The sequence below is a fragment of the Lithobates pipiens genome, unplaced genomic scaffold, assembly GCF_037356315.1.
Source record: "Lithobates pipiens isolate NorthernLeopardFrog02 unplaced genomic scaffold, aLitPip1_a1.2 Scaffold_30, whole genome shotgun sequence".
NCBI lineage: Eukaryota > Metazoa > Chordata > Amphibia > Anura > Ranidae > Lithobates > Lithobates pipiens.
In genome coordinates, this window is record NW_027507791.1 from 157952777 (window position 1) to 157976873 (window position 24097).

Here is a 24097-nt window from a genome sequence, read left to right on the forward strand (position 1 = left end):
GACTATCCCTGTTTGCCTGAGATCCTGACCTTTTGGCGTGTCCCTGACTATTCCTGTCTGCTTGTGGCCCCGACCTTGGCGTTGTACATCACCATCCCTATCCTCCAGTTGCCTACTGTGGGTGTGAGCTGGGGGACCCTGGGGATCGCGACCTGGAGCCAGTTGCAGCCAAGTCCATCCTCACCACTCGAGGCTCTGGTGAACACCTGCTGGCTCTTAGACTCCGCGCCCCAGGGAATCTTACGCTCTAACCCCGGTGGGACCTGTCTCCTGTCCGCAGCAGTCAGCTGTAGGGTCCACAACCTTGCGGTGCACTCCTGATCCCTACGGTGTCTGTCACCTTGCCTCAAGGTGACCTGACAGACAGCCTTAGGATATCACTAATTTAATGCTCATTTAATGCTTGGTCCACATTACTCTCTGCCACATCCTTCCTCCAACTTTTAAGAAAAATCCCAATACCCATTGAAATACTACATCTTACAACCCCAGACCTAAATCTGCACCATTGGACACATTCATACCCTACGCAACTTATTCCAGGGTCCCACAATAAAGTCTTTTACATCATTACAAACTGAATATGCCCTAAGACCCCAAGATATTTTCACCTACGCTAGAATACACCACTATATCCATTCCTCCCATATACCCCCTGAAGTTACTCCCCCACAACCTATATACCAATATCTTACTAGCACTATATACACCCAAAAAAGGAATCTCTTTCTTCTACTTTATCCTTCTTAACTACAACATCGCCTATAGAACACACACTGTGTCTAAGTGGGAAACTGAACTGGTAGTAAACTTTTCTGACAAAGATTGGAAAGGGGCATATCACACCACTTGTGCAGCCTCACATTGTTCCGACCAATGGGAATTATATCTGAAACGTACTCACCAATGGTACCTAACACCCTTAAAACTATCAAAATTCTATCCTAATCACTCCCCTCTGTGTTGGAGGCAATGTAGTGAAACTATACCATACTATGTGGTCCTGCAAATTCCTACGTTCTTTTCGGAATTTAAGTATTCACATTACTCTCTAACATCCTTGCCCATCCAGTATCTCCTGATCCTGCTTTAGCCCTGCTCCACATTGGCTTTGGAAAATTCCCAGCCAAGTCACAAACCATTATGGTACATTTACTTTATGCAGCAAAAATTAACATCACAAGGCTCTGGAACTCTCTAACCTTATCAACTCTATCCTCTATAATTAGTGACCTAAATTTTCAATGTGTAATGGAGAGGCTATTTGCATAAAAACATATGACTTATGGTAAATTCCATTCAGCCTGGGTCTACTGGCTCCATAACCCTAAAGTGCAAAAAAGTGCAGCACTGATAGTGAAAATTAGCAAACAAAATTAATTGAACTTGTATTTAAAAAATAATAATAAGCTTAAATGAATAAATAAAAATCACACCCAAATGACATAAATTAAAAAATGACACTAATATCAAATAAAATTAAATAGATAATAAGCAAAATCAATATGCATAATCAAAGAAATGTTCCCACCAAAATTACGTGAAAGAATAAATATACTGAAGTGTAAATAATTAAGATCAAAGAGTAATGGCGAAAAATGCTAAAATAAAACTAAAGCAGACACCATCAATAATTCCTAACCACCCTAACAAGTTTTAAAAACCCTTTTTAGAGGCAGGCAACACTGCATAAACTATACAAATAATTTAAACAAATAAATACTAATAAAAAATAAAAATAAATCAAAAAGTCCAATATAGCGTGAAATGATATATTAAAGTGCACTAAAGAGAAAAAGTCCACATAAAGTGCTGAAACACACAATCCAATCTCAGGTAAATGAAAACAAAATCCTTTATCCCAATCGGTGACTGTATCCAAACAGGTGGCACACCATAAGTGAGTAATGATAACCCTTACCGACTCCAAATGACCACACTGCAATGGTCACTCCAAGCATGGGGAGAAATTCTCAGGTATCCACAATACTTATGCTGGCTTCTCAGGTAGCTCACACAGTGGATATGGCAATAGTGCCGCTCAGGAAGTAAAAACAATAAATGCCCCCCATAGTGTAATTGTATAAAACACTTATTTAATAAGTATAAAAGTATTTGCACGTATAGCCAACAAAAACCCCCTCCTCGTGCCCAAAGCCCGGTATAAATCCAAGGGGGATCGGAGATTCGCTGTCCAAGGGCCTCAGGCTATGGAATGCTCTAACAATCAACATCCGCCTGGAAGAAAATCACATGGCTTTTAGGAAAAAACTCAAGACCTTCCTCTTTTAGCAGATGATCAAAGCTCGCCACAGCGCCTAGAGGCGATTCAGTTCGCATTGCGCGCTATACAAGTATTTCATTCATTCATTCATAGTTAAAATGCAGAGATCGTTGCATCTCCACAGGCTTCCCGCTGTAGTCTTACTAACCATCAATGTCCTATCAGCATGATGATGCCTCACCCTACGCGTTTCGTCACAAGGGGACATCGTCTTGGGATTGGCCAAGTCACAAATCCCCTGGTGTCATTCAAAGGCTGACAGTGCAGAAAGCTGAAAATTGGCCTGGGCACGAAGGGGGTGAAAGTGCCCGGAATTGAAGTGGTTATGGACCTTGCTTTGTGCACTGGTCCAAATCATTTGGTGGAGGGGGGATTATGGTGTGGGGTTGTTTTTCAGGGTTTGGACTTGGCCCCTCAGTTCCAGTGAAGGGAAATCTTAAGGTGTCAGCATACCAAAACATTTTGGACAATTTCATGCTCCCAACTTTGTGGGAAGTTTGGGGAAGGCCCCTTTCTGTTCCAACATGACTGCGCACCAGTGTACAAAGCATAGTCCATGAAAGACATGGATGAGTGAATTTGCATGGTGCTTTACTGGGCTGGACAGATTCTTGACCTCAACCCGATAGAACACCTTTGGTAAGAATTAGAGCAGAAAAAATACATTTTCCCAAACGTGTATATTTAAACATGCATGTAAGCAACAAGAGCAGTCAACACTTTAAAGCGAACTGCTAACCATCCAGGGGCGTTTTAACTTACAGTTGTACCCCCCCCCCCCGGATAAGCAGTAAATATGCAGCTTATAATCATGACTTGTCTTCACACAGTTCTCCCATAGTAAGTACTCACACTTTGTTAGTATCCTTAAGCTGCTGCTATGTCTCCAGACGCCTACTGAACCCGTTACCACATATAAAAATAGGCCATACTGAGCAAACCTGCACCCTCTAGTGGCTGAAGGAGAATCCGCAGCCACATGAGTAAGAGTACATAGCATGATTAAACGGCACACTGCTTCCAGCGGCCACTGGGAGAAGAGTCGGCTTTCTCTCTTTAAAAAAAAATAAAAATAGAAAAACTGCAAACAAATGCAGACTTACCATTCCTGCTGCAGGACTCTGAACATAACAGGAGTCCGATCTTCACCCATCACGGCGAGCGATTTTAGCCTTCATGCCATCCGAATGGATCTCATCATAATGCCCTTTACTGGGACATCATTAAGTTTTGAAGCGCTTCAAAACAGCCACTACCATCACCTTCAAAACACTGGTGAAAAAAAACGGAGGTACTTCCTGTATGGGAGGGAACTTTCTGTCTATTCGTTAGCAGTGTCCAATCACCTATAAGGTGGCATATAATCCTAATACGCCACCTAATAGTCATTATTATGGTGCTCTGTGTTCTGTGATAGTTACATAGTCAGTAAGGTTGAATAAAGACACCAGTCCAACCTGAGTGAGTGTCTACAATTGTCCCAATCCCTGTACACTCACATCGATCCCTACCCTCAAGGAGCCCACAATCCAAGGTCCCCATTCATATACTAGGGCCAATTTTGGACAGAAGCCAATTAACCTAACTGCATGTCTTTGGATTGTGGGAGGAAACCAGAGTACCCAGAGAAAACCCATCCAGGCACAGGGAGAACATGCAAACTCCAAGCAGGTAGCGTCATGGTTGGGATTCGAACCAGTGCCCTTTTTTACTGTTAGATGAAAGTGCTAACCACTACACCACTGTGCCACATATAAAACTGCTGTGCCGCACATAATGATGTACGATAAAGAAATGGGCAGTAATGCACACGGAAGTAAATGGCATTAAACTGGCAGTAAGGCAATAAAATAGACAGGTTTCAACTGTGACTACACTGATGCTATCTGAACTGTCCCTACTCTAGCTATACACTAATGTAAAGATTACTGACACGGTCTCACTACACTACACTGAAACTATATGAGCTGTCCCTACTCTACTCACACTATCCCTAGACTGACACTAAACTAATATTCTACATTTAAAATTGAAGCAAAATAGCACGATATAGCACACTAATAGCACTAATCAGAGCCTTTTTCTACCTCTCTCCACCCCGAAATCAGACTGAAAATGGCTGCCATTGAAAGAATACTAGTTGCATAGTTACATAGTAGGTGAAGTTGAAAAAAGACACAAGTACATCAAGTCCAACCTATGTCTGTGATTATATGTCAGTATTACATTGTATATCCCTGTATGTTGCGGTTGTTCAGGTGCTTATCTAATAGTTTCTTGAAACTAGCAATACCCCCCACCAAGACCACCAGCTGTGGAAGGGAATTCCACATCCTTGCCGCTCTTACAATAAAGAACCCTCTACGTAGTTTAAGGTTAACCACTTTCAGACCGGACCATTTTGCTGGTCAAAGACCAGACCACTTTTTGCGATTCGGCACTGCGTTGCTTTAACTGACAATCGCGCGGTCGTGCGACGTGGCTTCCAAACAAAATTGACGTCCTTTTTTTCCCACAAATAGAGCTTTCTTTTGGTGGTATTTGATCACCCCTGCGGTTTTTATTTTTTGCGCTATAAACAAAAATAGAGAGACAATTTTGAAAAAAACTCATTATTTTTTACTTTTTGTTATAATAAATATCCCCCAAAAATATATAAAAAAACATTTTTTTCCCTCAGTTTAGGCCGATACGTATTCTACATATTTTTGGTAAAAAAAAATCGCAATAAGCGATTATTGATTGGTTTGCGCAAAAGTTATAGCGTTTACAAAATAGGGATAGTTTTATAGCATTTTTATTAATAATTTTTTATTATTATTTTTTTTACTAGTAATGGCGGCGATCAGCGATTTTTATTGTGACTGCGACATTGTGGGGGACCCATCGGACATTTTTGACACATTTTTGGGACCATTGTCATTTATACAGTAATCACTGCTATATAAATGCAGTGATTCCTGTGTAAATGACACTGGCAGTGAAGGGGTTAACCAGTGGGTGGCAGTGTAGGGGTTAAGTGTTCCTAGGGGTGTGTTACTAACTGTGGGGGGGTTGGGCTTTCATTTAGTGAACACTGATCTCTGCTCCAATCACATGGAGCAGAGATCAGCATCACTAGTTGCTAGGCAGAATGGAGAAATGTTGTTTACACGGCATTTCCTCCATTCAGCCGTCCCATGAGACGATCGCGGGGATGCCCACGGCGATCGAGTCCGCGGGTCCCGCGACCGGACTCACAGGGGTCCCGACCAGCGCGGGAGCGCACCGCCGGCGGCGCGCTCCCGATGGCAGGGCGGCATTGAATATTGGACGTACGTGTACGCCAATATGCCTGCCCGTGCCATTCTGTCGACGTACATCGTCGTGCGCTGGTCGGGAAGTGGTTAAACCTCTTTTCTTCTAATTTTAATGAGTGGCCACGAGTCTTATTAAACTCTCTTTTGTGAAAAAGTTTTATCCCTATTGTGGGGTCACCAGTATGGTATTTGTATATTGAAATCATATCCCCTCTCAAGTATCTCTTCTGCAGAAAGAATAAGTTCAGTGGTTGCAACCTTACCTCATAACAAATATCCTCCAGACCCTTTATTAGCTTTGTTGCCCTTCTTTGTACTCGCTCCATTTCCAGTACATCCTTCCTGAGGACTGGTGCCCAGAAATGGACAGCATACTCCAGGTGCGACCAGAGTCTTGTAGAGTGGGAGAATTATCGTTTTATCTCTGGAATTGATCCCCTTTTTAATGCATGCTGATATTCTATTGCTTTGTTTGCAGCCACTTGGCATTGCATGTCATACTGAGCCTATCATCCACTAGGACCCCAGGTCCTTTTCCATCCTAGATTCCCCCAGTGGTTCTCCCCCAGTGTATAGATTGCATTCATATTTATGCCACCCAAATGCATTATTTTAGATTTTTCTACATTGAACCTCATTTACCATGTAGTTGCCCAGCCCTTTAATTTGTTCAGATCTTTTTGCAAGGTTTCCACATCCTGCGGAGAAGTTATTGCTCTGCTTAGCTTAGTATAGTCCGCAAATACAGAGATTGAACTGTTTACCCCATCCTCCAGGTGGTTTATGAAAAAATTAAATAGGATTGGCCCCAGCACAGAACCCTGGGGGACCCCACTACCCACCCCTGACCATTCCAAGTACTCCCCATTTATCACCACCCTCTGAACTCGCCCTTGTAGACAGTTTTCCATCCATGTACACACCCTATGGTCCATGCCAACGTACCGTATTTTGTACAGTAAACGTTTATGGGGAACTATGTCAAATGCTTTTGCAAAATCCAGTATTATAAAATACTTTTATACTGTGGGGCGGGAATGAGCCATGATTGGATAAAGTCATGATGACAGTGTCTAATCATAGCTCTGACAGTGCTCTGTGCCTTGATTGGCTGAAGCTTGTACTGTTTCAGCCAATCAGGGCTTGCAATGCATTGTTCAGCGCCGCAATAATGCATTGTGGTTGGTTCGGGGGCTAACCAAACGGTCGAATTACCCATTTGTTTGGATGTATGCCAAACGACCAAACAACGAAAGTTCAGCCCAAACTTATGCTAGGGCTGAACTGTTCACCCATCCCTAGAAGCAAAATCCAGCAAGAGCTACAGGGTATAAAATAGAAGAGAGGCACCTCTAAGTGTAGAAATATAGTTACATTTAATGATTGTAAAACATTTAGCAACTCACATGGTTGATGCAAGCATCCAGAATAAAGCTGGCCACAAAGACCATCCCTGCCCTGTCGGCTCTCACCGCTATCAGTCTGCAATCGTGCCTGGGAAGACTACACAGCAGCAGAGAGATCTGAAAGTGTGGCTTGAACCGCATGTGGAGCGCAGCGTGGAAGAGATGACGTCGATAGTAGTGAGGAGGATGGTCACATGGACCCACCACCAGCTACCCTCTCTAGTGATGGACGAACTTCCGACGGGACGTTTCGCGAAAGCGGACGATAGTTCGTGAACCGTAACGTTTGCGGCGGGCCCCATTGACTTCAATGGAAGGCGAACTTTGCAAACCTACAGGTCAAATTTGCAGCCACAAAATAATTATTAGCTGTGCAAACATAGTCCCACCACATGGCCAATGACATAACACATGTATGAGGTGAATCTGGGATCGACAACTACAAGCATTCTTTTTTTATATGTGAAATTGCTGTGACAATTCAGGACTGTGGAGCGCATGAAGGCAATGGAGGAGAGGAAAGGTCAGAGTAGGCAAAGAAGAGGGTGCAGGAGATGATCACCAGCAGCGTGACATACAGCAATGACACCTGTACCGTGATAGAGTCATCTGACACCAGCACCGTGATAGAGAGCACTGACATCAGCAGCGTGACATAAAGCACTAACACCAGCACCGTGATATACAGCACTGACACCAGCACCATGATAGAGAGCACTGACATCAGCAGCGTGACATAAAGCACTCACACCAGCACCGTGATATACAGTACTGACACCAGCATCGTGATATACAGCACTGACACCTGCACCGTAAGCAGCCCCAGGAGGAAGTCAGCATAGCACAGGGATGGTGGGAGCCCTTCATAATAAGCGGCCCCAGGAGAAAGTCAGCACAGCACAGGGATGGTGGGAGCCCCTCATAATGAGCATAGCACAGGGATGGTGGGAGCCTCTGATAATATGCACAGCAGAGGTACAGCCCCAGGAGGAAGTCAGCACAGCACAGGGATGGTGGGAGCCCCTCATAATAAGAAGCCCCAGTAGAAATATGACACCGTTCAACCTCTTCAAACAGGAGGGTACGGGCATATAGTACGGTGTGCTTTTTTTGGACAAGGAAGTGAGCCAAATGAAGAAAGAAGGTCTGTGTGCTCGATGAAAAAAATTGTTTATAGACATATACATGGTCTACTGGTCACATGTGTTGAATTCCTCCGAGATCCATGCCTCATTCATTTTTAGAAATGTGAGGTAGTTAAGCGTACTCGCCCAGCTCACGACAGTGTTATCAGTCTCAATCCACCCTGCCCACCCAGTAGTCCGGGGGTTCATCACTCCTCAGAGCGTCCACATCGGCCGTTATGTAGTCGGACACCTGACGGTCTAGGCGTTCCCTGATGCTGGATCCAGATGACACCTGTCGATGGGTTGGCTGAAAGAATGACCTCATAACCGAAGTCACCAACACATCTTCAAACCGGCCTCTTCTTGCAGGCGCTGTTGGATTGGTACCCGCAACTCCTTCTCTGGGAGTGGGAATTGCTCCTCTGTCAGCGCATGCAAAAGCAGAATGCAGCATTTCTCGAAGCAAGGCCTGGAAGTGCTCCATTCTGACAGCCCTCTGTGACAGCGGTAACATTTCCACCATTTTGTGTTTGTACCGGGGGTCCAAGTACGTTGCCACCCAGTACTGGTCCTTGACCCTTATACTTTGTATACGGGGGTCCCTATTAAAACACTGGAGCATGAAGGCCCCCATTTGCACTAAACTGGAAGCAGTGGGGTGGCCTGGCTCCTGCTCATCATCCAGGATTATGTCGTCCTCTTCATTCTCCTCTCCCCATCCACACACAACAACAGGGATCCCAGAAAGGTTTAAAGCATGCTCTTCTTGCTCCTCCTCATCCGCTCCGGCACCATCCTCCTCTGACTCCTCTTCAGACTCCTGTTGTTGACTTGTCTCAGATAGAGTAGCCCCCCCTGGGAATTCATCCAGCATTGCGACTTCCTCATCTTCCCGCTCCTGCTCCTCCACAGCTTGATCAATGACACGACGCAATGCACGCTCCATAAAGAAGACATAAGGTATTATGTCACTGATGGCGCCATGGCTGCGACTGACCAGTTTGGTGATCTCCTCAAATAGCCGCAGAAGTCTGCATGTGTCGCACATGAGCAGCCACTGGTGCGGTGAAAAAAACCCCAGCCCCCCAGAACCTGTCTTGCCGCAGAGTTCATACAGGTAGACATTAACTGCACGTTTCTGCTGAAGCAGCCTATCAAGCATATAGAAGCTTGAGTTCCATCGCGTCGGGCAATCGCAAATAAGACGTCTGACCGGCAGATTGTGTCGCCGCTGAATGTCAGCAAGGCGAGCCATGGGCGTGTAAGATCTTCTGAAATGGGCCGAGATTTTCCTTGCCTGCCGCAAGATGTCCTGGACCCCAGGGTATTTGACAATGAATCGCTGCACGACCAAGTTTAAGACGTGTGCCATGCATGACACGTGCGTCATTTTGCCCTGTTTCAATGCGCTAAGCAGATTGGCACCGTTGTCACACACCACTTTACCAACTGTCAAATTGAGCGGTGTTAGCCACTGATCTGCCTGTGAACACAAAGCTAAAAGGAGTGCAGGGCCAGTGTGGCTCTTGGCTTCCAGGCACAACAGACGCAGCACGGCATGGCAACGTCTCACCTGGCATGTCGAATAGGTTGTGGGGAGCTTGGGCGGCGCAGCGGAAGAGACGCTAGCAGTGGAAAAGGAGGAGTCTGCTGAGGAGGAGAGGGAGGAGGATGGAGTAGGAGGAGGAGAAGAAGAACCAGTCCTGCATGCAATCCGTGGCGGTAAAACCAAATCTACATGGGTGCCACGGGTTACATGCTTGACGGCCGTCAGAAGGTTCACCCAGTGGGCAGTAAAAGTGATATACCTTCCCTGCCCTGTTTGCTAGACCACGTGTCTGTGGTCAGATGTATCTTGGCACTGACACTGTGTGCCAGAGATACATTCACTTGCCACTGGGCAGTAAAAGTGATATACCTTCCCTGCCCTGTTTGCTAGACCACGTGTCTGTGGTCAGATGTATCTTGGCACTGACACTGTGTGCCAGAGATACATTCACTTGCCACTGAACATGGCCATATAGCTCTGGGATGCCCTTCTGTGAGAAATACTTCCTTCCTGGGACCTTCCATTGTGGTGTTCCAATGGCCACAAATTTGCGAAAGGCCTCCGAGTCCACCAGTTTATATGGCAGTAGTTGGCGGGCTATGAGTTCTGACAAGCCAGCCGTCAAGTGTTGGGCAAGAGGGTTATCTGGCGTCATCAATTTTTTAAGCTCGAACATTAGGCCCACGGAAGCCTGCCTTTTTGCAGAAAGATGTGAGCTTGGCGTGATGGAAGGTGGAGTGGAAGACAATTATGAGAAGAGAGGAGAAGGAGAAGTAGAAGACGAGGCTGGACGTGAAAGCCTGGAGTGTGGCTTTGTGTGTTCCGTTGCTCCCACTGGGCTCGGTGATGGCTGCTCATGTGCCTTCTTAAGGCGGTCGTCCCTAGTTGAGTGTTGGGCTTACCGCGACTAATGCGTTGACTGCAAAGATTGCAGATGGCAACGCTATTGTCAGCAGCGGACACTTTAAAAAAAGCCCACACTGCGGAGCCATGTGCCGGTGTCCAGGGAGTGCCAGATGTGACCGTACATGGTCGATGACTCGCTCCTGATACATTTGCAGTCTGCTTTGTCCCTCCTGTGCAATGTAAGTTATTCCTGCTTCTCCTCCCTATCTGCTGGTCCATATCTCCCTCTGAACTCCCCTCCTCTTCCTCTCTTGTGGGCACCCACGTGACATCACTAGACACGTCATCATCGACGTCACCTTCCCCACCGCTATAAGTAGAGATCTCGGAGTACACAGCAACACCAGGGACCAACCTCCTCCTTGGGCTGATCTGGGTACTGTCGTCAGACTGCTGAGTAGCGGTTGTTGCTACCTCCTCTTCCTGATCCAATACCAAGAGTGGCTGCGCATCAGAAATGTCTTGATATGGATCGGAAAATAATTCCTGTGACTCAAGCGGAAGGTATGTGGTGGTGGTGGTGTTGGTGGTAGTGTCTTTGGGGGTGCACATAGCAGAGAGTGAAGAAGAGGGTGCAGATCGAGAGGATGAGGAGGGTGCAGAAGAGTAAGGCTGAGTGAGCCACTCAACCAAGTCTGGTGCGTCCTTTAAATGAATTGAACGCACCTTCTGCAACTTCCTACTTTGGCTCAAGCCTGTTGCTCCTGCCCTACCCCTACCACCCTGTGGAAGGGCCTGCCTCTTCCTCTGCCTGTCATTTTTTAAATGACCCTGTGACAAAACTCTCAGTCCCTATACTGATGAAGGACTGCTGCAGTATAGGGCAGCGGTCAGCAGTAGTGCACCTCAACCCTATGTATTGTGGACCTATACCAGTCCTTAAGGAATAGCAGACTGTACCTCACTCAACCCTATGTACTGTAGTACCCTAGAGCTTACCAGTCCTTATAAGGACCTTTGTGGAACAAGTAGGTTGTGAATGATTAGCAGACTGTACGTCAGTCCCTATACTGATGAAGGACTACTGCAGTATAGGGCAGTGGTCAGCAGTAGTGTACCTCAACCCTATGTATTGTGGACCTATACCAGTCCTTAAGGAATAGCAGACTGTACCTCACTCAACCCTATGTACTGTAGCACCCTAGACCTTACCAGTCCTTATAAGGACCTTTGTGGAACAAGTAGGTTGTGAAGGATTAGCAGACTGCAGCAGAAGGGCAGCAGTCAAGTATAATATTCTTTCTATATTTGGAAGAAAGAATATTATACGTGTACAAGCCTATTGCCATACCAGTCCTGAAAAGAACCTTTGTGGACCTAATAGTAACAGTTACTGATTAAACTGACTGTCCCTCACTGCCTCACACACAGCTTCCTGCCTGTCCCTATTTAAACTGACAAAACACAGGCTGCTGGAACAATAACTTGAATAGCACTTTTGTGGACCTAATAGTAACAGCTAATGATTAAACTGACTGTCCCTGCAGCACACAGCGTCCTGTCCCTTTCTCTACACTGACAAAAGACACTCAGGCTGCTGCAACAATCACTAGCACAGCACTGCCTCAAACCTATATCCTGAACTACACCTAACACCTATACCATGATACCAGTCCTTAAAAGAACTTTTGTGGACCTAATAGATAGTGATTTGGGTCACTGAAGTCTCTCCCTGCTCCACACAGCAACCTCTCCCTATAGTGACAGAAGAAAGAATGTAAAATGGCCGCCGGATCGGGTCTATTTATAAGTTAGGGGGAATGTCCAAGTGTCCATGTGCTGTAATGTCTCAATTGGCTGTCCTGTACCCCATGATGGATGTGTCATCATAGGTCAAAGTTCTTTTACACAGTAAACACGGAAGTCCGCCGGGCGAACGGCGCCAATAGTCCGCTGATCGGGCGGACAGCGAACAGCCAAAATTCGCCGCGAAACGACCGCCGGGCGAACCTTTCGGCCATCCCTAACCCTCTCCATCTATGTTCAGCAGAATATCATAATGGACCAAATCTACCAGGTATTCCAGGTACGATGAAGTATGTGGCATGGTCTTTAGATCAAGCATCCATCACAGTGACCTCGCCTTTAGGCCAGATGTCAATCGCTACTCTGTATCAGCGTTTGATATTGTTGTGATTTTTTGAAAGTGAGCCACGCCTCCCAGATAGTTTAAAAGCTTGATATTCTGTCCTGAGATGTGTGAATCAGCTCCTCCATTGTCTCTATGCGGTTGATACGATGTATCCAACTTTTGGTTGAGGGAGGGGATTTGGACCTCCAATGTACCGGAATACGCAGCTTGGCCACGTTAATCATGTGCATGGCCAGTGACTTCAAGTATTTTTTTGGGGGGGATTTTAGATAAATGGAGCAGATATTGCTCTGGAGAAAATTCCAAAGGTAATGAAGAGGTGGCAGTTGTCATCTCGTGTACTTTCCTCCAGTATGGCTGGATTAATGTGCATGTGCACCATATGTGGAGGAAAGTCCCCGTTTCCTTTTCACATCTCCAGCATTGATCTGATACTGTCGGAAATATTCTATGAAGTAGTTCTGGGGTTTTATACCATCTCGTTTTAATTTTATATCCATTTTCCTGAGTGTTCAGATGGAGAGACCCCTTGTGAATGAATAGGTGAACGTGGTCCCAATCAGCATCTTCAATCTCTCTGCCCAGTGCTGGTCCCCAGAATGCGTGGTCCAAATGTAGTATAGAATAAGGTTCTCCAAACACGGAAGCGTACAGTGTTGAGATGACATGATTCTGTAGAGTTGCGCTCGAACACAGGCATTTGAGCGCGGTGGGTGATTTTGTGTAGCCGTCCCTTCTTCCTGGGTCATCTAGAAAATGTTTCAGCTGAATGTATGACCAGAAAGGAAATGATCTGGGGTTAGATAATGCTGCCAGATCTTGTTGTCGCACAAACTTACCCCATGGAAGAAATGTTTTGCAAGCATCTCCATATAGGGCCATTCCTGTGCTAGATACGTTTTAGCTAACCCTGGGGGAAAGTCAGGGTTACCCCTGATAGGTGTAATTGGGCACTCCGAGGTCAAAAACGCATATGTTTTACAGGTCCTATTAAATTCATGGAGGGTTGCCCCAATGACAGGGTGACAGGGTACTGCCCAATAGTAAAGTAGTAAGTCAGGGAGGCCAATTCCGCCCTTGGCTTTGGGTAGCACTAATTTCGCCCATCCGATGCGTGCCTGTTTGGAACCCCATAGGAAAGCTCTACACATCTTCTTGTAGGCTGCAAAGAAAGTTGGTGGTAGGCATAGTTTGGTATTGGTATAGTTTGCATTTAGTATTGGTATTGGTATAGTTTGCATTTGCAGTGCCTGAAGAGATCGCCTACGGCCGTATCCCCGTAACTGCGCCCAATCTTGTCTGATCTCGGAGGCCAAGCAGGGTCGGGCCTGGTAATACCAGTTGCAGTAGGCTTCTTTTTATGTTTTTAGCATCGACGACCTGCTTGTTTCCCGAGGTGACCATATTGGCGTTTGTCAAGAGGGTTGAGAATGCCCGAAGAGATCATCTACGGCCACATCACCCTGCATGCGCCTGATCACATCCAATTTTGGAGGCTTAAGCAGGAACAGGTCTGGTTAGTACTTAGGTGGGAGACCGCCTGGGAATAACAGGTGCTGTAGGCTTCTTTTTATGTTGTTGGCATCGACGACCTGCTTTTTTTCGTTTGTTTCCCGAAGTAACCATCTTGGCGATGGTCAAGAGGGTTGACAGTGCCTGAAGAGATCGCCTATGGCCATATCACCCAGAATGCGCCCGATCTCCTCTGATCTCAGAGGCTAAGCAGGGTCGGGCCTGGTTAGTACCTGGATGGGAGACCGCCTGGTAATACCAGGTGCCGTAGGCTTCTTTTTATGTTGTTGGCATCGATGACCTGTTTTTTTCGTTGTTTCCCGAGGTGACCATCTTGGCATTGAGATTGTCAAGAGGGTTGAGAGTGCCCAAAGAGATCGCCTATGGCCGCATCACCCTGATTGCTTTTATCACATCTGATCTCGGTGGCTAAGCAAGGTTGGGCCAGGTTAGTAACTGGATGGGAGACCGCCTGAGAATACCAGGTATTTGTATTGTTGGCGTTGAAGACCTCTTTTTTTAGCTTGTTTCCCGAGGTGACCATCTTGGCATTTCTCAAGAGGGTTGAAAGTGCCTGAAGAGATTGTCTACAGCCACGTTATCCTGAATTCTCCAGATCTCATCTGGTCTCCTAGGCTAAGCAGGGTCGGACCTGGTTAGTGCCTGGATGGGAGACTGCCTGGGAATACCATGTGCCGTAGGCTTCTTTTCATGTTGTTGGCCTCCACGATCAGTTTTTTGCGCTTGTTTCCCGAGGTTACCATCTTGACGTTTGTCAAGAGGGTTGAGAGTGCCAAAGAAATCACCTACAGCCACATCACCCCAAATGCTCCCGATCTCATCTGATCTGGGAGGCTAAGCAGGGTCGGGCCTGGTTAGTACCTGTTTGGGAGTCCGCCTGGTAATACCAGGTGCTGTAGGCTTCTTTTTGTGTTGTTGGCGTCAAGGACCTGTTTTTTCCGCTTGTTTCCTGAGGTGACCATCCTGACGTTTGTGAAGAGGGTTGAGAGTGCCTGATGAGATCGCCTACAGCCACATCACCCTGAATGCGCCTGATCTCCTCTGATCTCAGAGGCTAACCAGTGTCAAACCTGGTTAGTACCTGGATGTGAGAGCGCCAGGGAATCCCAGGTGCCGTAGGCTTCAGTTTATGTTGTTGGTGTCGAAGACCTGTTTATTTCACTTGTTTCTCGAGGTGACCATCATGGGGCTTGTCAAGAGGGTTGAGAGTGCCCGAACAGAATGCTTACAGCCACATCACCCTTAATGCGCCGATCTTGTCTGATCTCGGAGGCTAAGCAGGGTCAGGCCTGGTTAGTATGTGGATCGGCGACTGCCTGTGAATACTAGGTGCCATAGACTTCTTTTTATGTTGTTGGCGTCGAAGACCTGTTTTTTTTTTGCTTGTTTGCCGAGGTGACCATCTTGGTGTTTGTCAAGAGGGTTGAGAGTTCCCGAAGAAATCGCCTATGGCCACATCAACCTGAATGCGCCTGATCTCATCTGATTTCTGAGGCTAAGCAGGGTCGGGCCTGGTTAGTACCTGGATGGGAGACCGCCTGGGATTACCATATGCCGTAGGCTTCTTTTTATGTTGTTGGCGTCGACCATCTGTTTTTTTTAGCTTGTTTCCCGAGGTGACCATCTTGGCGTTTGTCAAAAGGGTTGAGAGTGCTGAAGAAACATCACCCTGAATGCGCCCAATCTCATCTGATCTCGGAGGCTAAGCAGTGTCAAGCATGGTTAGTACCTGGATGGTAGACTGCCTGGGAATCCTAGGTGCCGTAGGCTTCATTTTATGTTGTTGGTGTTAATGATCTGTTTTTTTTCGCTTGTTTCACGAGATGACCATCTTGCCGGTTGTCAAGAGGGTTGAAAGTGCCCAAAGAGATCGCCTACAGCCACATCACACTGAATGCTCCAGATCTCATGGGCTAAGCAGGGTCGGGCCTGGTTAGAACCTGGATGGGAGACCGCCTGGTAATACAAGGTGCCGTAGGCTTCTTTTTATGTTGTTGGCATCGACGACCTGTTTTTTTTTTTTTGCTTGTTTCACGAGGTGACCATCATGGCGTTTGTCAAGAGGGTTGAGAGTGCCTGACGAGATCGCCTACAGCCACGTCACCCTGAACGCTCCAGATCTCATCTGATCTCATAGGCTAAGCAGGGTCGGGCCTGGTTAGAACCTGGATGGGAGACTGCCTGGGAATACCATGTGCCGTAGGCTATTTTTCATGTTGGCGTCGACGATCTGTTTTTTTCCGCTTGTTTCCTGAGGTGACCATCTTGGCCTTTGTTAAGAGGGTTGAGAGTGCCAAAGAAATTGCCTACGGCCACATCACCCTAAATGCTCCCGATCTCGTCTGATCTGGGATGCTAAGCAGGGTCCTGCTTGGTTAGAACCTGGATGGGAAACCGCCTGGTATTACCAGGTGCCGTAGGCTTCTTTTTATATTGTTGGCGTTGACGACCTGTTTTTTTTCGCTTGTTTCCCGAGGTGACCATCTTGGCATTGGTCAAGAGGGTTGAGAGTGACTGAAGCAATCGCCTACAGCCACGTCACCCTGAATGCTCCACATCTCGTCGGGTCTCGTAGGCCAAGCAGGGTCAGGCCTGGCTATTACCTGGATGGGAGACTGCCTGGGATTACCATATGCCGTAGGCTTCTTTTTATGTTGTTGGCGTCGACCATCTGTTTTTTTTCGCTTGTTTCCCGAGGTGACCATCTTGGCGTTTTTCAAAAGGGTTGAGAGTGCTGAAGAAACATCACCCTGAATGCGCCCAATCTCATCTGATCTCGGAGGCTAAGCAGTGTCAAGCATGGTTAGTACCTAGATGGTAGACTGCCTGGGAATCCTAGGTGCCGTAGGCTTCATTTTATGTTGTTGGTGTTAATTATCAGTTTTTTTTCGCTTGTTTCACGAGATGACCATCTTGCCGGTTGTCAAGAGGGTTGAAAGTGCCCGAAGAGATCGCCTACAGCCACATCACACTGAATGCTCAAGATCTCGTGGGCTAAGCAGGGTCAGGCCTGGTTAGAACCTGGATGGGAGACCGCCTGGTAATACAAGGTGCTGTAGGCTTCTTTTTATGTTGTTGGCATCGACGACCTGTTTTTTTTTTTGCTTGTTTCACGAGGTGACCATCGTGGCGTTTGTCAAGAGGGTTGAGAGTGCCTGACGAGATCGCCTACAGCCACGTCACCCTGAACGCTCCAGATCTCATCTGATCTCATAGGCTAAGCAGGGTCGGGCCTGGTTAGAACCTGGATGGGAGACCGCCTGGGAATAGCAGGTGCCGCAGGCTTCTTTTTATATTGTTGGCGTCGACGACCTGTTTTTTTCGCTAGTTTCCCGAGGTGACCATCTTGGCATTGGTCAAGAGGGTTGAGAGTGACTGAAGCAATCGCCTGCAGCCACGTCACCCTGAATGCTCCACATCTCGTCGGGTCTCGTAGGCCAAGCAGGGTCAGGCCTGGTTATTACCTGTATGGGAAACCGCCTAAGAATACCAGTTGCCGTAGGCTTCTTTTTAAGTTGTTGGCATCAACAACCTTTTTTTCGCTTGTTTCCCCAAGGTGACTATCTTGGTGTTTGTCAAGAGTGCCCAAAGAGATCGCCTACGGCCACATAACCCTGAATGCGCCCAATCTCATCTGATCTCGGAGGCTAAGCAGGGTTGTGCCTGGTTATTACCCGGATGGGAGACCGCCTGGGAATACCAGGTGCCGTAGGCTTTTTTTTATGTTGTTGGCGTCGAAGCCCTGTTTTTTTTTCGCTTGTTTCCTGAGGTGACTATCTTGGTGTTTGTCAAGAGGGTTGAGAGTGGCCGAAGAACTTGCCTACGGCCACATCACCCTGAATGCGCCCGATCTCGTCTGATCTCAAAGGCTAAGCACGGTCGGGCCTGGTTTGTACCTGGATGGGAGACCACCGGGGAATACCAGGTGCCGTAGGCTTCTTTTTATGTTGTTGGCATCGACGACCTGTTTCTTTTCGCTTGTTTCCCGAGGTGACCATCTTGGCGTTTGTCAAGAGGGTTCAGAGTGCTCGAAGAGATTGCCTATGGCCACATCACCTTGAATGCACCCAATCTCATCTGATCTCGGAGGCTAAGCAGGGTCGTGCTTGGTTCGTACCTGGAAGGGAGACCGCCTGGGAATATCAGGTGCCGTAGACTTTTCTTTATGTTGTTGGCGTTGACGACCTGTTTTTTTTCGCTTGTTTCACGAGAAGACCATCTTGGCATTTGTCAAGAGGGTTGAGCGTGCCCAAAGAAATCGGCAACAGCCACATCACCCTGAATGCGCCCAATCTCATCTGAACTCAGAGACAAAGCAGGGTCGGGCCTGGTTAGTGCCTGGATGGGAGACCTCCTGGGAATACATCTTTCTCTAGGTCGCACAACTTCTTGTGCCCCCTTGGTGATTAATATAGGCCATTGCTGTGGCATTTGCAGATTGAATCCTGACGGGACAATACCGTAAACTGAAAGTTCAGGCCCAAATGCTCTGCCTGAATTTCTAAAATGTTAATGGGCAAGGCCATTTCTGATCTTGGCCACTTCTCTTGGACAGTTGCCTCTTTCTGGACTGTTCCCCAACCCAAGCAAAAAAGGTTGGCATATGTTGTTACTATTTCCGAGGTAACTAAAGGAGGGATTTCCCCTTTGCAGATTTTTGAATATTAACCATAAACTGAGGCTCCAGCACACCCAGCCTTGGCACCTGGTATTTCCAGATGGTCTTTCATCGGGGTACTAAACAGGCCTGACCCTGCTTAGCCTCCAAGATCAGACAAGATTGGGTGCTATCAGGGTGATGTGGCTGTAGGCCTTGGAATCGGACACATTAGAAATGTCGAGCTTGAACCCTTTTGTTTCAAGCCAATAGGATACTGTTTTGCAGCAGTCTTGATGAAATTGAGCATAAGGAACGCCTCGAATGAAGCCACCATCTTTCCCAACAACCTCATGCAAAGTTGAATATGAGAAATTTATCTTGCTTCGACCACCTAAATCAGTTACTTTATGGCACTGATCTTTGCTTGGGGTACGAATACCCTTTTCAGGGTGTACTTATGATCAGACTCAAGTATTTTAGCCTTCTTCATGGTTTTAAAGAAGATTTCTCCTAGACTGAGAATCCGACCTAGATATTCCAGGAAGTCGAATGTGCTGACCATACTTTGGTCTAAGCAGGCTACCAACTGGTCTATCAAGAACAGATCAACTAAGTATACCTTCAGCCCTCAATCTGGCTAGAAGAGGAGCCAGAACCTTTGTTCTCGAGGTGCACTAGATCCGGAGCAGAGTTACACACTGAAAATGAAGATGTTCCACTTTGAAAAGTAGATATTATTAGTGAGCAAGGAAATAGGTACAGTGGTGTGAAAAAGTGTTTGCCCCCTTCCTCATTTCCTGTTCCTTTGCATGTTTGTCACACTTAAGTGTTTCGGAACATCAAACCAATTTAAACAATAGTCAAGGACAACACAAGTAAACACAAAATGCAATTTGTAAATGAAGGTGTTTATTATTAAAGGTGAAAAAAAATCCAAACCATCATGGCCCTGTGTGAAAAAGTGATTGCCCCCCTTGTTAAAACATACTATAACTGTGGTTGTCCACACCTGAGTTCAATTTCTCTAGCCACACCCAGGCCTGATTATTGCCACACCTGTTCACAATCAAGGCATCACTTAAATAGGAGCTGCTTGACACAGTAAGGTCCACCAGAAGATCCTTAAAAGCTACACATCATGCCGAGACCCAAAGAAATTCAGGAACAATTGAGAAAGAAAGTAATTGAGATCTATCAGTCTGGAAAGGGTTATAAAGCCATTTCCAAAGCTTTGGGAATCCAGCGAACCACAGTGAGAGCCATTATCCACAAATGGCGAAGACATGGAACAGTGGTGAACCTTCCCAGGAGTGGCCGGCCGCCCAAAATTACCCCAAGAGCGCAGCGACGACTCATCCAAGAGGTCACAAAAGACCCCACAACAACGTCCAAGGAACTGCAGGCCTCACTTGCCTCAGTTAAGGTCAGCGTTCATGCCTCCACCATCAGGAAAAGACTGGGCAAAAATGGCCTGCATGGCAGAGTTCCAAGGAGAAAACCACTGCTGAGCAAAAAGAACATCAAAGCTCGTCTCAATTTCTCCACAACACATCTTGATGATCCCCAAGACTTTTGGGACAACATTCTGTGGACCGATGAGACAAAAGTGGAACTCTTTGGAAGGTGTGTGTCCAAGTATATCTGGCGTAGAAGGAACACTGCATTTCATAAAAAGAACATTATACCAACAGTAAAATATGGTGGTGATAGTGTGATGGTCTGGGGCTGTTTTGCTGCTTCAGGACCTGGAAGACTTGCCGTGATAAAAGGAACTATGAATTCTGCAGTCTACCAAGAGATCCTGAAGGAGAATGTCCGACCATCTGTTCGTGTACTCAAGCTGAAACGAACTTGGGTTCTGCAGCAGGACAATGATCCTAAATACACCAGCAAGTCCACCACCTAATGGCTGAAGAAAAACAAAATGAAGACTTTGGAGTGGCCTAGCCAAAGTCCTGACCTGAATCCTATTGAGATGTTGTGGTATGACCTTAAAAAGGCCGTTCATGCTCGAAAACCCTCTAATGTAACTGAATTAGGACAATTCTGCAAAGATGAGTGGGCCAAAATTCCTCCAGGACGCTGTAAAAGCCTCATTGCACGTTATCGCAAACGCTTGGTTGCAGTTGTTGCTGCTAAGGGTGGCCCAACCAGTTATTAGGTTTAGGGGGCAATCACTTTTTCACACAGGGCCATGATGGTTTGGATTTTTTTTCACCTTTAATAATAAACACCTTCATTTACAAATTGCATTTTGTGTTTACTTGTGTTGTCCTTGACTATTGTTTAAATTGGTTTGATGTTCCGAAACACTTAAGTTTGACAAACATGCAAAGGAACAGGAAATGAGGAAGGGGGCAAACACTTTTTCACACCACTGTATATGGAGATATGCATCTTTGACGTTGATTGATGCCAGTTCTCCTCCTTGTAGGATGGAGATAACTGATTGGATTGACTTAATGCAAAAAAAGAATTTTTATTTGGATTTAACCAAATCCCAACCTCTGCTCTTACATGGGGGCTTCTGGATCCTTAGGAACATTTGATCTGAGAAAACGGGAGACGTTAACTCTTGGAATTCCAGTTTGTACCTTGGAGCTCCCTATTGAGCCAGCGTGGGCACCTCCTCATAGGGAGGCTTCAGTATCTTGTAGGCTTCCTCCCCCAAGATCTCCTTTGTCCCTGGGGTTAACCCTGAGGATTAAGTTTTGAACATGATGGTGGAAGCTGTCGTGACTGCCTGGAGGCTGATGCCCCTGCCAAGAAGGAGCTTTGAAACTAAAATACATTTACTCCTTCACTTAAATGGCAAAAGGTATACTTTTTCACTAGAAATTCTTTGGATATATTCATCGCAAAAAGGAAGACTAGTTACAACCTTCTTGCATGACGCTTAGTGAAGGGCGCAAGGCCTAAAGGATAGAATCTTTCCTAGCAACTATTACAAACATAAAGCTGCTTCCTGGGCCTGCTGAGCAGGATAACCTTGAACACCTGTTTAAACTGGTCTGCCAACATTAATCAAATACTGTCAGTGCAGGCTGAGACACTCAATCTGCCAGAAAAAAATTGTTTTTTTTGTTTTTGTTTTTAAATAGAAATTCCGTTGGACCCCTATGTATTTGAGTATTGTCTGCCGGACAAGCCAAACTTATTCACAAAGGATATAGTAGCGTCAATTGCCGGTATACCCTACTTAGTGAATGTTCACTACCATAAAGTGTGAAAACTTTTTAGAACGGAAAATAATGCTTATCTGGGTTATCCTCCAGATACAAAAAAGCTTTTCCAACAAAGATTGGACAGGAAAAGGCATGCACAGCTTGAGGAGGCTTCATCGAACCCAGATACTCAGTTAAGGATACATAAATATGGAGCAGATCATTCAGCAAGAAATTATAACATCAATCTTACAGATTGTGAAAGCTAACTCTCCCGCATTTGACACCTCAGAGGAGGAGTCATCAGCCTCACCATGGTCCCTTGAGGGTATTTAACTTCTCCTGCCCCTAGTTCCTCAGTTTCAGGGTTCTAGGAAAATGGAAGAGAACCTGTCACTTCTTGACCACACTGGGATGCGATTAAAGTCGATAATTTTTTTTTTTTAAACCTACCATGGCTGAGGTAAAAGAGATCTTTAGTGAAATAAACAAGGGGCTGCAGTTTTGAAAACAGTTGCAAACATTTCATGGCCCTGATCCCTGACCAGCCAGCCCCTCTCAGGGGAGGATGCCGTTTGTAGAGTAGGCTTTACAGAGATTGAGGGAGACCCTTTTAGCTCTTTTTTGGGGGTGTTTCAACCCCCCATCTGACCATAGCCCGATGTACAAAGCAGAGTCCAGCCCTGCCGCTGTTATTAATGCTCAGCCTGATGCAATAGTAAATGTGTCAAAAGGAATGCTTGTGTCACCAAAGCTCTTTCATACTCCTCTACACTCTTGTGTCCCTCCATCAGCCTGCAGCAGTAATAATGATGCTTTAAAAAGCACATTCCTGTGCTGGACGTTGGAAAATGCCAAGCTAAGCTCTGCCCCCTACCTCACCTTCACCCCCCACTCTCTCTTTTTTTTAAAAAGCAACTTTCCTGCGCAAGCGTGGGCCTCTGATCCTATGGGATCACCATGTGAGAGGAAAAAAATGGCAAGGAGAGAGCCTGGTAGCTGCCAAGTAGAGCGATGTGCTGATCGTTTTTTTTCTTTTTCTCCTGACGCTCTTTCTCATGAAGAGGGGGAGAATACAGCACAGGTGGGGGCTGTCTGGTGAAGAGAAAAACCCCTACAGACTTACCGGAGGTCTGCTGCTGGCTGGAGAGAAAAAGAAGCCTGCTGCTCCGGAGACAGCGTAATCTCTCGAAGAAGCATGAGAAGGTATGTGTTCCATACAGGCCCCAATGGTGACACATAGGCATGACAACATTTACTAATCAAAGGAGACATTTCATAAGAAAATTAAAAAATTTCTTAGAAAACTCCACTTTTAAATCATTTAATAGCATTTTACGTTTTTCGGGAACATTAAGTCCTCTGGTATTAAGTGATGTTACATGTAATCCCTCCATCTTGTCTGGACTAAAAGGGAGAAAAAAACCCCACAACAACACCAAAGGAGGAAGAGGACCCCCTATGGGGAATATCTTTCAAATTTCCTTCACACCTACCTATGGGTTCTCAGTTTCCCATAGGTGTAAGGTATGGGCGGGTAGCTAGCAAATACGGAGCACATACAACGCTACTCCCCTTCCAGATAGTCCCTTTATATTAACATCCATTCCGGCAACTTCAATAATTTAATGGAGTTTTTTTTTTTTCCCATCAGTTCCCTCTCCCTTTATTCAGTATTATACAACACGCAATATATATGATTCTCCCATAACCTTACCATGTATTCCAATTCAGGTTCATCTATAGTCCCCCAAGTCAGACCACGAACTATACCCTACTATTTAGGGACAAAACCCCTTTCCTCTCCCCTCCCCCTTCCAAAAAAAAAAAAACATTCCTTTTCCCGTTCCTTATAAAAGAAAGAGAAAAAAAAATAATAATAATAATAATAATTATCCTTTCATTTCTATTAGGTTATCCCAATCCTTATCCCCTTAACCCAAAATATGTGTATATTTTTAGTGTATACTTTGTAGTGTATATTATAGTTACAATCTTTATATCTCCCCCCTTCCACCCACCTACCCTCCTAAATCCCCACCCCTCCCCTCATACCCCTACCATTTTACCCCCAAATCCTATAACAGACCAAGTCCATGTGAACCCTAAATCAGTGATATCAAATCTCCACATTTTA

The 24097-nt window shown here is 46.0% G+C and overlaps 10 pseudogenes; all 10 read left to right on the top strand.

Annotated features, from left to right (window-relative positions):
* Positions 1 to 14330: 14330 nt before the first annotated feature.
* LOC143944983 (5S ribosomal RNA) lies at positions 14331 to 14449 on the top strand (annotated as a pseudogene).
* Positions 14450 to 14979: 530 nt separating this feature from the next.
* On the top strand, positions 14980 to 15098 carry LOC143949277 (5S ribosomal RNA; annotated as a pseudogene).
* Positions 15099 to 15199: 101 nt separating this feature from the next.
* Positions 15200 to 15318, top strand: LOC143948731 (5S ribosomal RNA; annotated as a pseudogene).
* Positions 15319 to 15640: 322 nt separating this feature from the next.
* On the top strand, positions 15641 to 15759 carry LOC143948856 (5S ribosomal RNA; annotated as a pseudogene).
* Positions 15760 to 16283: 524 nt separating this feature from the next.
* LOC143949392 (5S ribosomal RNA) lies at positions 16284 to 16402 on the top strand (annotated as a pseudogene).
* Positions 16403 to 16500: 98 nt separating this feature from the next.
* Positions 16501 to 16619, top strand: LOC143949781 (5S ribosomal RNA; annotated as a pseudogene).
* A 743-nt stretch (positions 16620 to 17362) lies between these two features.
* LOC143949323 (5S ribosomal RNA) lies at positions 17363 to 17481 on the top strand (annotated as a pseudogene).
* A 311-nt stretch (positions 17482 to 17792) lies between these two features.
* On the top strand, positions 17793 to 17911 carry LOC143945508 (5S ribosomal RNA; annotated as a pseudogene).
* Positions 17912 to 18014: 103 nt separating this feature from the next.
* LOC143945619 (5S ribosomal RNA) lies at positions 18015 to 18133 on the top strand (annotated as a pseudogene).
* Positions 18134 to 18235: 102 nt separating this feature from the next.
* Positions 18236 to 18354, top strand: LOC143947331 (5S ribosomal RNA; annotated as a pseudogene).
* The last annotated feature ends 5743 nt before the right edge of the window (positions 18355 to 24097 follow it).